This window comes from Syngnathus floridae, chromosome 9, assembly GCF_059516105.1.
Source record: "Syngnathus floridae isolate MCC-2025c chromosome 9, RoL_Sflo_1.0, whole genome shotgun sequence".
In the NCBI taxonomy this organism is placed as follows: domain Eukaryota; kingdom Metazoa; phylum Chordata; class Actinopteri; order Syngnathiformes; family Syngnathidae; genus Syngnathus; species Syngnathus floridae.
In genome coordinates, this window is record NC_142421.1 from 1,783,025 (window position 1) to 1,796,145 (window position 13,121).

Consider the following 13,121-nt stretch of genomic DNA (forward strand, 5'->3'; position numbering starts at 1 on the left):
GCAACGATATAAAACTAAAGTAAACTAAAGGCACTCTAATTATAAATGTGTATCTTGCATCTCATTAAATTCTAATATTGTAGCCAAGTTCATATATTTTAGTTGCGTGATTAAAAAAAAAAACTCAATTACATTTTAAGTGACATTATATTTTTCACTTTTGGCATCCCACAAAAAGTCTGTGAAAAAGCAGCAATTAAACAAAATAATGGCGAGCCGGTTGGTCTGTTTAGGTGCCCGAGGGAAGCAGCTTTGATCAAACACCAGCTCGGCTAAATCAGAGGAGCAAATTGATTACAGCAACATCCCCCCCAAAAAAAAGCCCAATCAATCAGAAAATCAAACACTGTCAAGTGTTAAGACAATGTTTTCTCTCCTCTGTTTGTGATTGCTAAAAATTGCCTTTTGCTATTTGTCGCCGTAATTGATTCACTTAGAAAAACAACCCGAGAGTCGTCATACATCATCGTTGTTGACGGCCAAGTGACAAAGAGGAATCTGATGCCGCGGCGCTCACATGCTCGGCGTCGCGGCCACCGAAAATACCGCGACAGCTGTCAACCTCGCGTCATCGCCAAAAATCTTAACGGCAGCATCTGACAAGAGATTAAGGAGCCCTTAAAATAATTGAAAGCAAAAGTAGGCCATGACTCGAGGTGAGATGGAGGACATCTCTTCTGGACACGTTCATAATGATATCCAGCGATGCAAATAAACATATCTTAAATCTTTGCCAATATGTCAACTTAGAATCGCATATTCAATGCGTAACTATACGAGGAATATCGACTAGTCCACGAGTCCCAATCCACATTTTGAACTCGAGAGCACAAAGGTGGAAAACGTCCAACCCCGATGACATGGAACCATTGTGACATTTCAAGGCGGACTCACAGGAAGCATGTAAGAGACACATGAGTGTATAATGGAAAGCACGCTCAGGAAAGAAGAAAAAAAAAAAAAAACTTGGCCTGTTCCAGACTCAGGAAAAGGTACTGTGGAGACGGGGGTCAAACGGAATCATAACAAAAAGGAAAGACAGACAAGGTGCCTTATGTAACTTAGCGCTCGACTGTTTTCCGACACGTTTAGATCACCCGGGCAGCTGTTCCGAATTACGTCGTTCGACACGACACGACATCCTTGCTCACTGCAAACTCGAGATCGGTGCGGTGTAAATAAATTTTAATTTTGATCATCACTGAGGTGCTTAATTTTAATGGCTTATCCAGAGAGTAATAAATATTTAGCAGCTGCTATTTAATCAAGCGATACACGGTGCTCATTTTAAAGATGAAACTAATCAGGTAATAAGTCGTTACCAAAATGAAACAAATGACAATAACAGGAGTAAGTTAAAGGGAACTTTTAAGTTTGAGACGCCACATTTTATCCTGCTTTTGTATTTATGCACTCCAAAAGAAACGGAACTTCTCTCACTGCCCGAAATCCTCGCACACGAGAACGATTACTGTTAGCATTAGCATAGCATTCATTCTCCAGACACGGCTGGAATGTCATTTTTCTACTGACACTTTTTGCATCTATTTATTCATCAAACAAAATGCATTCGAATCAAAAAAACTGCTTATTATTCAATTAAAACCAGATTAACTGCACCAAATTACTAACAAAGCCTCTAATTAATCAGATTATTTGGTAATGGAGTCCCATCGCTTGTTGTCTACCCATTGTGTTGTTGTGCATGTTTGCGTGTGAGTCTGGGGGTTGTCTGGCCAGACAAGACCCCAAGCTCCCCCTTCCCCGCTTCCTCCCCCTTGCGTCAACAGAGCAACAGATTGACCCCGTGAGGCCCCCGGAGCCTCACGGCTGACCCCGGCTGAAATTTGAGCCTTTAGCTTTCCACTCGGAGGTGAAAGCAGACATAAACACAGCAAACGTACGTAGGAAGACACCTGCAGCACAAGGAACTTTGTGCCATTACTTGCTGGCATCAGGATCTGTTGTATCCATCACGTGGGATTGCGGTTACGTCGTGTGTGTAGCAACCTGCTACCTTACGACAAATATAAAAAGAAAAGTGGCCAAAAACCAATTTGCCATTTCCTCAATCAACCCAACTGTCAAAGTGACACACTAGTTCCAGCGTGACTTCGCATGAAAGACTGGGCGAGAGCAACAAGTAGTTTGACATTTCAAACACAAAGGAATGGGTGCAGCAGTCAACCGCAATACATCTTCTTGGGAATTATACAATTGTTTAAGGTTTAAAAATATAAGAAATATCAACCTCCACAACGTCTCCCTCTAGTTATGGTCATAAGAGGGCCACCTGTATTAGCAGTCAAGAAAATAGATGTCTATGCTATTGTTGGCGTGTCAGCCTTCCAATCAAAAGACCCTCAGGTTGAATCCCCTTTGGTATGAATTTCTAGGTTTACATTTGGCCAAGGATACTTTTGTTTGGGTTTCTACTGTTCTGGAATCCACCAAATATCTTCTGTTTGGATTCAAAGCTCTGATAAGCACCTCCTGTGTGGAGTTTGCATGTTCTAACCGTGCTTGTGTAAGTTTTCTCGAGTTACAAGCCAGTACTTTTCCACCATATCTAACATTGAGTTGACTACTTGAGCTTTCATCACACTGTAGTCGACTACAAAATACATGCAATACATTCATTTGCATGAGATTACGTTTAACAAATGCACGTTTCGCGATGACTGTTTTATAGACGCGAGTAAATTACACCTGTAGGGGGGGCTCTCGAGCAAGTATTACTCTAGCGTGTGCCATCGGGGAGCTGGAAAAGGCTGCGGTAAAGTAAAGATGGCGGCAATAGCTGAAGGTTAGGCTGGCGCATTCATTAGACGAACAGACTGCGCCACGTGGACGTAAACAGATACACATGATTAATGCGCTCATGTATGGAAGCGTGCTCGTTTCCTCTTCGCAGTTCATTAAGAAGAGCGGCGCCTATCTCACCGTGTTGCTTCCGTTCTTCACTTGGGCATTGTGGTAGACCATGGCTTCAGATATTCAATGAGCTCAATCCAAGATTTATTAGCCTTTTGAAGCAAATTAAATATAAAGCTAAAGATTAGTTTCCTATCAAACACGCTATTGATGACAGGCAAAAAAAAATCAAATGAAAAGTGTTTCCGGATGTAAAATGTATGCAGAGGAGGAAAGGGAGTCTTATCTTTGCAGCAATAAGGATAAAGGCTCTTTTAACAGGATTTGGCCTGACCCACTGCGTTATAGCTGGAAGCTGATGCAGCAGTGGATCATTTTTCCTCTCCAAATCTCTTTTGGCATGGTCAGGAGTGCCACAGTGTGTGAGTGCATGCGTGTGTGTGTGTCATGGCGGGGAGGGGTTAGGCCGCCAGCCGAGGAGAGAGCATTGTGGTCCAATGTCGAGCGTTTTTTAATGGTGCGACTCTGACAACACAAGGCCGGGTCTTCCCTCACTGCTCAGCTGAGCAATCAGGTCACCTCGTCTTGACAGACAGTAACACACACTCGCACACACACACAAGCATGCACCAAGACGTAAACATGCACAAGTACATGCAGCCCGCAGCTGTTGCCAGTGATGTCAGTCCCGATTTGGCCAAAATGGTCTTTTGTTTTGCGAGCGACAACACAAGACGACAGAAGATGCTTCGTATTGTCGCTCCCGCCCCTAAAATTGTTTGATTATCGCTTGCTTCTTGGTTTGGGGTATTAAAAAAATAGCATCAGGCTTCGTATTGCCCGGACAGCTTCTTTTTCAACTGACTGATCAAAGGTGAGACGTTTCTGCAAAGGATTACGTCATCATTCCGTTCAAACAGCCTTTGTGTTGTGGTTCTTGGCAACAGTTGAAAGGCCTTAAACAACTCAAAGTTTCAAGTGTCACAAACGACGAGTTTTCCCACTACTAACACATCCTCCGTTTGATTCGTTCAGTGCGTGAGAAGATACACCTCCGTATATTTCCGTCATTTCCTACAGGATAAACCGTTTTCTAAATCCGAAGAATCACATTTCCGCAGGATTTACTCCGACGAAAACGAACGTCCGCAGAAGACAGTCTGGTGAAGAACGCAAAAGCACTCTGGCAAAGCTCAGTTCTCATTTTCACTCGTCTTGTTCTGCCGTGCGTGTGTGTTCTCCTGTCAAAGGCCGAGCCAACTGCAAATCTTGGACCGACCCCATCGAGGAAATGAGAAGTTGCGCTCGTGCCCGGGAAGTGTTCATCCTCCCGCGCTTTCTGCCTATCACGTCTTACGCGTGTGTGTGTTTTCGTCCCGTGCGTGCTCTCAGGAACACAGCTGACATGCGATACAAAGCCGACACGACACACTTCGGGCCTATTACGCCGCTCGTAAATAATTCCGCTTCTCTTGACATGTCACGCTGCGGCTGGTTATGCTCCGGAGTTGATTGGGTTTGTTCTGATTACAGGCCAGTTGGTTACAATGAGGGGCTAAACGGCCCCCGTGCTCCCTTTTGTCAGGCGGGCGGGCGGGCGGACGTTCGCGAGAGATGCAAAATGTCATCATCAAGGCGCATCGGCGAAGGCGTTGATGTAATCTGTTAACAGCTATTAGCGTGCGGAAGACCGATTACAATACCGTTTTTTTTTTTTTTTGCCTTGTATCGGCGTCGCGCTCGTCGCCTGATGCACAGCTCGAGTTTGTTGCCTGAGAAGAGTTTATCTGAAAGCTTTCCTTCTGCTAAGCCTCATGAAATATTCACCTGATCAAGTCGTGTTTTATTTCCCCCGAAGGAGAAAACGCTGCCCCCGCGGGTTCCTAGCAAACATAGCCGCCAGTTCTCGCAGGTTAATTGTAAGAAATAGCAATTTTTCTGATCATACAAAACCGGAGGAAAACTACTGGATGTCATATTAATACTAAAATGCAGCTTCTGCTGCGCTTTTGGCTTGAGGAAGGAAAATTCATTCAGAAAACAAAAATGCAGCTTATTCGCGTGAAAGCGAGTCAGTACGTAGACAGCCTGGAGAAAAGACCATCAATTGTTTGGAGAATATGTTCATTGTTTAATTTACCGCGGGTCAGGGTTGGACAACTGGGGGCCGATTAGAAGCCCCTTGATTAATTTTCATCCCATATTTTTCTAAAAGTTGTATTTTTAAACCCCATAAATCTTGAAAAAAAAAAAAGCTAATATAATGACTCTTTTCTTGAAAGAATTAATGAAAATGATCCTGTAAAAAAATGGATAAAATACAAAATTCTAAAAATAAATATTGAAAATAAAATGCTGATATTTTCCAGCTCACTCGTGACACTTGAACGAGCACTCCACAAAATTACAAAATGTATTGGACACATCACCCAACCAACATACATGACGCTGCAATTCAGCAAAATGTACTTTGTAGGTGTAATTTCACACTTGATTGGTGGGCGGGACATACAAGAAATACAAAAGTCAATTACCCATGACACATCCCTTTTTAATTCTATTAATTAGGATCGCTAGTTTGCCTCAACAAACGGCCAAATGAAAAGCAGAATAATAACACGGTGCGTGGGGCTTATCGGGCAGTAGCGCGGCATCTGATCGGAGGGTCAGATTTGCACACCCCGCCAAGATATTTTTAAAGAGCGACGCGATAGGCCTGTTTAGAGAAGCAATTTCTCCAGGCAGAACAAAAGGGCAGAGTTCACACACAAGAGAAAAGCTGGCATCCGAATATGTGAGCAGAAAATGAGTGCTGTGAAGTCAAAATCATTGTGTGGGATTTTAAAGACTGCAGATTTAATGTCCATCTGATGGGCCCAAAAAAAAAAAAAAAGAGCTCAGGATTAATCCTCTTAGTTGTTTGTTTGGTAATCTGATTTTGTCTGATTTCTCAGGGCTGCTGTCTGAGGTTACGGTTAGCGATGCTGCCCCTGGACGCATTGTGGCGATTTTCACCTCCAACACAAAGTCCTTCCCTCCCTCCGGCGTGTTATTCTGCACATATTAACAACGTATCAGCCGACTAAATCGCCCAATCAAGAAGATACTGTATGTCTGCCTGTGAAATCATTCCCCCCACTGTGTCAGAGCGGCGCACTATGCTCCAAATAAATGACCTACTTTGCACATTAACACACATTTACATGCAGGGCGAGATCAGGGACGGACGGCTTGGTCGTTTATGAACCCATCTGGCTTTAAAGTGCAATATGCGGCTCCAGTCCAATTCTTAGAAAACATCAGCCTCTTCTTACTACGCAGGGCAAATTGAACGGCAGGGGCATCGCAGCGGAATTAAAATGAGGTAATTTCCCTTTAGAAGGATGAACGTGCTGTTTGGACGGTTGTATGGTGGCGCTTTGAAGGCACGCTGGGTGCGGACCCATCTTCAACAAACGATATAATTCCATTTGGCAGGGATGATTTGGACTCTGGACAGCGACAGCATTTGCATCTGATGTCTTATTCTTCTTTCTGAAGATGCTAAATATTCAGTAGGCACAACGAGGAAGTTGATACGAACCATTTGAAATGGTGCCGATGATCGTCCCTATGATTACTTTGGTAATAACTGAAATCCTGATTCTTTAAACAATTTTCGGGTACATAACAGGAAAATGTGCAGACGCAAAAAAATATAGTATATATATACATATTAGGTGAAATTAAACTATATTTATTTCTGTTCCATTTATGTCAAACAAAATGTTCCAAAATTAGCTATTTTATTTGACAAGAATCGTTTTTGTACGATTACACCATTTTTTCTAATCATGGAGTGTCATAATCAAGCTTGAATACTTTGCCTGTGTTACATTTTGACAAGTCTGAGAATAATAGCAATAATAACCTAGCGTATTTCAGGAAGCCCAAGCTAGCTAAATATGACATTATACCAGGGAGACAATATGTAACTCGCCTAACAATTATTTTACGTCATCTACTCGCAACATGGAAGCGATGTTTCCCGATGGCTCCGTATGCACGACTCGGTCGAAAAGGTGCCATTAGACAAACCTCTGTCCGAGAACCAACCCATTATCCCAAGTTGCCGTGAGGGCACCTAAGCATTGTTGAAACGCACAAGCAGGCAAAATACAGAATGAGCAACATGGCTCGAATTAAAAGAAAGCAAGTATCAGCATCGCGGCTTTTTGGCCGTGCGTTTGCGCCATGCGAACTCGGTGGGGAGTCGAGACTCTTAACGGGTCGACACGGTGCACGCAATGAAACACAACGGTGCAGAAAAATGTCAACAATGCTTTGGACACGCGTCATATTGACTCGGAGGAACGCTCGAGCGCACAGCCACACGCGACTTGACGTGGATGAATGTGGAAGTGCTTTCTCTTTTCCCGACCATCACACACACACACATACACACGCGCTAGCTAGATTGCAATCCATGATTGCTCATGGAGCATGATAAGAAAATGTCGTAGATGCGTAATCTGATATGCATGACTTGAGGTTCCTTTTTTCCTCTTGGAAATCGCAGGTTGCATCCATAATTTACAGAGGCCTCAGTCTGTTTTCCTCCCTTTTTTTCCACTCTGCCCCTCCCCTCCCCTCCACTCCCCTCTTCCTCACCCCGCATCTCACTCCTGGCAATCTGGCTTTTGCAGCTCAGCTCATTAGCATATTGCACAATGTGCAGATGCCACCAAAAATTATTCACCTTGCAGCGTTTTTGATGCTGTTGCACACAAACACAAATTACTCTGTCAACAATTTTGCCCAAAATAAGGTAGGGGGGGGGGGGCAAAAAGTCTCAAATTTGGTCTTGGGTGTGTACTTTTATGTCCTTTTCCTTTCGGGCCTGACTGTTTTCCACTTGTGAGGGAAACTGTAAAAACCACGCCGCATCGAAGGCATCATGAGGAACGCTAACCAATGTCAAATATATTGATTTTTTTTCCAGCAAGGAGACTTTTTTTTTTTATTCAATAGGAGGCTGAGGGCAGCAACAAAATGGAGTGAAGGTATAATAACAAGATAAACTAACTGTGTGTTCATTTTTAGCAATCCGTATAATTGGTGTGCTACATTCCACGAGTAAAGCATACACGTTTTACGGACTGCAGCGGCAGCAAAGTAGAGACTATTCGACTATAATACTGAAGTTAAAATAAGATGATAAACTTGCATTAGCATTTATATTTTGTTTGTTCCGCTCAGTAGTAAGACAAATTTAATGTGGGTGGAGACAGAGGGCAGCTGCAGTAAGGGGGAATTTATTTAAGGCACAGGAACAGCTAACGTTAGCATGAACGTGCGAGTACTTATTCTTAGAGCACTCCTCGATACTGAGTACCGATACTTGAAGTACTTTTGATTTATTGAAAATCATTTAACACATTCGCCAAAATATTTTGAATGAAGAGCTTTCTTATGCTGACGTTTTGCCGCTGTGCAGTATAGCGCCAACTACTGCAGAGGACGACTTACTTTACATCATTTTTTTTTGCCTTAGCTAATATCAGCGGCTTCCGCGAGTACCCGATACTTCATCATTTGTAATTGGTTTAAACGGATTTTTTTTCATACTGTCTTTTTTCTACATTTAAAAGGAAAGACAAAAGGATATATTTCTGCTGTTGCCAAGGCACGGCAACAGGCCAAGATAAATTTAGCATGTACTCATTGCTGTCATCTTATATTTTACATTGTGTACATGTGAAAAGCAGACAATGTTAATATGAGAGGAATCTAAGGGCCGCTGCAGCAAAGCGGAGACTGTGGAGACTAATACTGAAGTTTATCGAGCAACAGGTTAAGGTAGCATCATGTGTTGATGTTTTATCATAACTAGCGATCATTATGGAATCAGTTTCCTTCCATTCAATAATCTTGTTCACATTCTTTACAAGCGAGCAAGCGCTAATATTGTCTGCGTTCTTCACTCCAAGGACAAAGTGCGTGAGCGTGAAGCATCATTCAAAGCGTGCACGTCTTTTTGCGGCTGGCAAAACTCCAGCGCTCTATTTCCCGAGCCCGAACCCGTAGGTGTGACATCGCCACGCTTACCAGTGGAGGAGGGCGATCCCGCGTTTCACTTTGACCAAATCGGCGCCTTAATCCTCATCGATCACAGGCCCGCTTCTGAAACGAGACGAAAGGAAAGGAGCTTGTGACAAAACACAATATGCTTTTGGGTGATAGGCAAACACGACTGGAGGTGGTGTCGTTTATCGAGATGTAATAAAGCGCCCCTGTCGCTCCTCTGACAGATTGGAGGCGCGTAACAAGGGCTGACAACGCGCACGTCTAATCCCTGACAAATATCGCACTTAAAACACTTGAAACGACAAACGCCAGTTGATTTTTCTTCTCTCTCTGGTGTCGTGCAGTTGCCAAAGCAGCTGTCAGTTAAGTCTGCAGGCTTTCATCATTCCTGCTAGATGAGCGGAACAACTTCTTCTGTCTTGATTGTTAATATCTTGTCAGTCTGTACGGTCCTGCGAGGACCATTTAAATAGTGTATCTTCACAGGCTTGAGTTTGCCCCGCATTTAATTACAGTTAACAGCTAAATACGCCTCCGTGCTTTATTCACCCTCTCAACTAATGCTCGAGTCCAATTTAATTAGTCATATGCCTTTTAATTAACTAAATATGATCTGATAGCGTAATTTCACACTGGCGTACGGGATATAGACGGGGCACTCCAACACACGGCCAGTGGAGTGCTCATTAGGAAGTCTTTCTGTGCAATTGTGTTGGCATTTAGGTGTGTTGTCTGTGTTTACACACTTAGTATTGGCCACTGAACCGTCACTAAGACCGCATTGCTGCTTGGGCTCGTTCCATTATTGTTACTGCAGGATAAAGATGTTAATTAAGGACAATCGTACAGTGAGTGGTGAGAAATACTGTGAGGAAATGATTATTCACAAAGACGCTGCTGATTCTTTCTCTCAACTAGCCTGCTGTCTAAAGAAGGGTGAGACTGGAGTGGCCTTTTTGTTTATGATATGAATGAGCGAATGAGATCGAGATAAATCGTTTCAAAACTTTCCAAATCGTTCATGTGATGGGTAAATTGTACAACGTAATTGGGGAAGAAAAAAAAAAAAATCCCCATTGGGTATAGTTGTTAAGTGCTGTATTTATATGGACCTTTGCAACCTTGAAAGCGTTACATTAAAAATGAAAGCATTATAGCTGCAATGGATTTTTTTTTTACAAGCATGAATGGTTGGAATTCTTGTCAAATTAATTACGACTCAATGCTTTAGCAACCTCCAATGCCTCTCATCAAGTGAGCACAGTTTGCAATAATTACAATGCAAACAACACTTGATGCTTACACACACACACACACACTCAAGCCGCTGCTGGCATTTCCTTAACAGTCGCACCTGCTCATTTGTCTTTACTGTTGTTTGTTTACACAGCTATACATTTTATATATGTGCTCATTAGGGTCAAGGCTAACAAGAGTCTATCCCAGTTGACTTTGGGGCAATAGGCATGCTCGTGCTCGTCTTGAGCTCGTCATCAGCCAATAGCACGGCGCGTATAGACAAACAACAATTCACACTCAGTTCTGCTCGTCTTCAGCGTAGCACCACATATATGGTTAGCTTGAACCTTTTGGTACATTTGTTTTACAGTCAACATGAACTGTGGGTAAAGAATAAACAGCTTGAAGCAAGCGCACTGTGTCTCTTATTTGGAGAACTGTGTGAGTGAGTTTTTTCCTTAAAATAATATTGACTGTCATGTAAAGTTGGGTACAAAAGCCAAACGGTTGTTTATTAATTCCCACTAATAAAACACGAGAGCGGCGCGGTGCATTTTTCGTCCGCTGACGACGAGGGAACGAGGCGACCGAGACCTTCTGCCACCTGCAGACACCATCACAGAGGCCACAAATGGAAGCATTGATGTGCTTAGTTGTTTATTTACACCCAGGAAGAAGTAGAAGAAGAAACTAATTCCCCTGTCTCGGCTTTGTTCCAGCATCTCGCGACACAACAGGCCACACACGCGCACACACATATATTAATCTCCGCTGGGCGTCATCACAGATGCCATTAAACGTAGCAGAAGGCGAGAGACGTGCAAGAAAACGAGAGGCTGCCGTCTCAATAATTTATTCCAAGGCTCATCTTGTCTCACACCACGGGGGGATTTCTGCTTTCAATTTGCGCCGCGTTTTTCTTTCCTCGCCGTATTCAAACGGAGGCAGCGGATTTGTTGTGATTGGCACGCGGAAGGTCAGCGTTAGTGAGCTAGCGTTGACGTCGTCCTCGGCGGGCTGCCGCGCGGGTCTATTAGCACGCTGGGATGGCGTTGCATACGTGCGTGTGTTTATGTGTATTTGAATGTGTATTGGGGTAGTCTTTGTTTACTCGAGTGTGCGCCGGGCTGACGCTGGAGAACAGGTCTACGGAGCGTAGAGACAGCGGTGTGTGTCGGAGCTTATTAGGCGTCTTTCCAAGGACACGGGAGGCATCAGACATTACAGAGGACGCGCAAAAAGAAAGGGGGGTGGGGGGGACACGATTGCTAATCATAACGTGAAGACATTAGGAGTGCAGAAGGTTGACGAGGAATACAAAATGAGCAGAAGAAGGGATGCGGATGGAGTTAGGGATGAAGTCACGGCTGACGTATGTCCTCACGCTGCGTGTCACAGAGGACAATCACACTGCATTGGACACATTGCAAAACTCCTCAAGGAGAAAAACAAACGAAAAACATCCTTTTTGTTTTTGACGACATTTTCTGGGGTAACATTTGTTATTTTAAAATCAAAGGGGAAGAACTAGCGGTTAGCACAGTGGTGGCTCTGACCTCAACGACTTATGTTTTGTTATGAGTGATATTGGAGACGTGCTGGGGTGGAGCGCAACTTGTCTTCATGTCTTCCATGATGTCACTTCGTTAGACAGCAAATTAGTTGTAATTTGACCTCGATTGCTTCAAGATATCCCTTATAGTATTATTCACTTGGATTCATGGATTACGCAACGAGGAAGTACAGAGGATGTATGCAGAGTCAAAGTATTAAAGAAAGCGGAACATATCCAGCACTGATGTTTGCGTAAAACGCGTCAAAAACTCCGGAGGGGCCGAGCGTGCTCACCCAAACAAAGTGAGAGTTCGAAGCGAAGCAAGAGCGAGTGCCCGGTGGTGACGGCTGTTTGGTCCAATTCTGGCGTGAATGAATGGCCTCCCTAGCAAGTTCAACAAGTTCTGGTGAAATGACAGGCAAACAGACAGTCAGGCGGCGGGCCAAGCGCAGACGTTCGGCTGCTGTCCACGTGCCAGTTCAAACCAAGAATGAAGAAAAAGAGCTTGTGGTGTGAAGAGAGAGAAAGTTGGAAAGGCGAATGCTGCTTCCATTCTATCTCCATATGAACAATCGAAAGCGTTGTTACCGCCCCAATCGGAATACTTTACTAACCTCGCGGTTAATTCGTAAGTGTTTTAACAAAACAAAATCATGAATACAAAAGAATGGAGCGTGACGGCATTAACGGAGGATCCCTGCACTTGTCACAACTTTTACATTGCGTCGCCTCGGATCCTGATCGATTACACAGGCCAGAAAGCCTTGGCGGAGGTCCGCGCTCTCGTTATCCTCCGCAATGTCCTCGGCAACGAGCGCGGCGCCGGCAGCCCTTTGCACCCGCGCGCATCGAGGGGGAAACTTAGCACCAGCGTGACTCAGCATGAAGGAATGCGTCGATGGTTATGTCTCCCTCCCCCCCCTCCCCCTCCCTCCTGATGTGGGCAGGTCTCTTCTCACTCAGTAATTATCGAGGTTATTTTCTCCAGAAGGCCAAATCCCTGTTTATGGGCAAGAGCGTGTGTCACTGGGCCTCGGCTGTGGACGGGCTTCGGCGGCTCTGCGGTTGCCAGATCGCACCGTTGACCCGCTTTCAAAACATTTTCGGTTCTCCCCGTGGAGGTCTCTCTTGCAAAACCCATTCGACAAAACGGCGAGGAGAAAAGTTAATATTCAAGCAAACCGTAAAATACGTGCCCTTAAATAAACAGAACACGGGCTGGATTGGGACGCGGCGTTTATTTATCGCGGATATTTATCGAGGATAGAGAGTTCAACTTTTACGGCTTTAGTTCGACAGTGTTGTAAAAACGTTTAATCGTTTTCGACTGTTATTGGTTCAATTCAATCCCTTTACCAGAGCCGACCGGGCCCTCTGGAGAATTGCA

General features: G+C 44.1%; 1 protein-coding gene across 4 annotated transcripts in view; it reads right to left on the reverse strand.

The window, feature by feature from the left end:
- The window catches only part of zmiz1a (zinc finger, MIZ-type containing 1a), a 110,261-nt gene that overhangs the window by 39,884 nt on the left and 57,256 nt on the right, over nucleotides 1-13,121 (reverse strand). For 3 of the 4 annotated variants that reach the window (XM_088385562.1, XM_088385561.1, XM_088385564.1), the window contains one exon: nucleotides 8,962-9,036. The exons of the other annotated variant lie outside the window; for it this stretch is intronic. The gene's annotated coding sequence lies outside the window, so the exon portion shown is untranslated. The remainder of the gene's footprint in view (nucleotides 1-8,961; nucleotides 9,037-13,121) is intronic. 4 annotated transcript variants of the gene reach the window in all.